Source organism: Triticum dicoccoides, chromosome 7B (assembly GCF_002162155.2).
Source record: "Triticum dicoccoides isolate Atlit2015 ecotype Zavitan chromosome 7B, WEW_v2.0, whole genome shotgun sequence".
Classification (NCBI taxonomy): Eukaryota; Viridiplantae; Streptophyta; class Magnoliopsida; order Poales; family Poaceae; genus Triticum; species Triticum dicoccoides.
Genome location: NC_041393.1, coordinates 476,177,113 through 476,179,749, shown reverse-complemented (window position 1 = coordinate 476,179,749; position 2,637 = coordinate 476,177,113).

Sequence of the window (2,637 nt, the reverse complement as noted above, 5' to 3'; positions counted from 1 at the left end):
GCCGGAGCGCGCCGCCCCCGCACCGCCCGGCCACGCCCCGCGCCCGTAGCGCCCCGCCTCGCCGTGCGACTCCCCGCCTACGACCTCCGCCGCCCCACCACCGGAATCCGCTGCCCTCCGCTGCTGTCACCTCGTCGGGCTTGTCGTCGCTCCACCCCTCGCCGGCGTCCCGCGCCCCCCAACTCTGGCCGTCGCCCTCGCCGGAGCTCTCGCCGGAGCCGCCGGATCCATCGCCTCCGGATCAGGATCAGATCCACCCGTTCGCCGAACCAAACGCTTCCCATGCCCGGTTCCGCTCCGTCCCGGGTTGACTTTTCGCGATGGTATATTTCTGCCAAGTCCCGATTCCCTGCACTATTTTCATGCCCTGTTCAACATGCCATAACGCCATGCATGCTGCTCCGTTTCGTGTGTATAATATATCAAAATGTTCGTTGGGAGATGCTCTACATTTCATTCCATTGTGCCATGTTTGTTTGGATCCATCGTGATGTCTGAATCATCATTGCAGAAGTGCTATATGATGTTGACTTCTGTCTATTAACAGAACTTGATGATTTGTCTTTTTCGTTGCATTCGATGTGTGCACCTTATGAGCATGAGCTCTACATGTGTTTTGTACTTCATCATGTCATCTTAGTTGTGGTGTAATCCATGTATTTTTGTGAGTCTTTTACTGAGTGCATCGAGCTTGTTAAGTAGGGTATTTGATGTTGCTGTTTTGCTAGTATGAATCTGCTATATCATTATGCTATGTAAACCTGCTGCTACAAGTCATTCTATGCATAATCTGGAGATATTCACTAAGGATGTTTTATTTTACATGTCTAGATATATCCATTCATGCCCCTGGTTGCATTTATATCCTGATGTAACTTGTTGTTATCTTGCTCAAAACTTGCTAAATGATCTTGTTGTCGGCCTGTTAACATTAAGTTCAGTTTTGCCATGTGTTTTGCTAGTTATCCATGCACCCTATGAACTTGCTCTTGCCATGTTTGGCTTCATAAACATACCTTATTACTGTTGGTTGCCTTGACATGCCATGTATTGCTCTGTGGTGAGTGGTTCAAGCTCACCAACATGCCAACTTATTGTTGTTCCTGCCATGTATGAATCTGTCATATCATTTGCCATGTTTACATGGGTGCCATCATATTTTCTGTGCCCTTTTGGCTCATGGTCAGTAAGGGACTTTTGTTCTATGAAATTAGTATATTCATGCCATGCCTTTGTTTGCCATGATAAGTTCCTGTAACATGTGGTTTGATACCTCTAAACATTGCAACCTGATGTTATTTCTGCAAAGTCTGAAACTGTTATTAATTGCCATCTTGCCATGTGTTTTGGAGCATGTTCTAGTGATTTCTGGAGATAGCTCAGTGTTCATGTTTTGTCATGATTTACCTGTACATCATGTCCATGCCTTTTGTTCTTATGTTGAGATGCTGTAGAATGTTGTTTTGGTACTTGCAATATGCCTAGTTGCTGTTTTGGACAGATTGTCGTTATGTCTTGTTTGGAGTGTGTGTTTTGAACCGTTGCTCCGTTTTGAGTATGCTCTATATTAAAATTGCTTAGAATTGCATGTAGTTCCATATTATCATGTTGCATCCTTGTTTTGAGGTGTTTGCTTGATATTTGTATGCATTTTGCATCAATGCCATGTTTAACTTGTTTTGCTCATATCTTTTAGGCCGTAGCTCCGAACTAAATGAACTTTATATGTAACTTGACTAGAATTTCGTGTAGATTCTCTTGGTGCATCTTAACTTGCCGTTTAACAACTTCAACTTAATGTTTGTTCAGATCTGGACCAATTTCGAAATTTGCATATGAGGACTTACCGGATTAGCTCTATGTTGTTTCCGGCCTCATTTAAACTTGTTTTGATATGTTGCTCTTGTATGCATCATCTCTTGCCATGAGTAGCTTCATGTAGCTTGGTCATGCATTATGCTTGGTTGTGCATCATGTCATGTATATATGTGGTGTGTTTACTATGTTGTGTGCTTCTTCTCGATAGTTCCTGTTTTGTTGCGATCGTGAGGATTCGTTCGTCTACGCTTGGCTCGTCTTCATCCGTTCGTCTTCTTCATGGACTCGTTCTTCTTCCTAGCGGGATTTCAGGCAAGATGACCATCACCTTGGATCTCATTACTATCATTGCCATGCTAGTTGCTTCGTTCTATCGCTTTGCTGCGCTCCCTATCATTTGCTCTTCAAGCCTCCCAAATTGCCATGTCAGCCTCTAACCTTTTTCACCCTTCCTAGCAAACCGTTGCTTGGCTATGTTACCGCTTTGCTCAGCCCCTCTTATAGCGTTGTTAGTTGCAGGTGAAGTTGATTGCTCCATGGTGGACAAGATTTTGTTGGGATATCACAATATCTCTTATTTAATTAATGCATCTATATACTTGGTAAAGGGTGGAAGGCTCGGCCTTATGCCTGGTGTTTTGTTCCACTCTTACCGCCCTAGTTTCCGTCATACCGTTGTTATGTTCCTGGATTTTGCGTTCCTTACGCGGTTGGGTGATTTATGGGACCCCCTTGACAGTTCGCTTTGAATAAAACTCCTCCAGCGAGGCCCAACCTTGGTTTTACCATTTGCCTCACCTAGCCCTTTTTCCCTTGGGT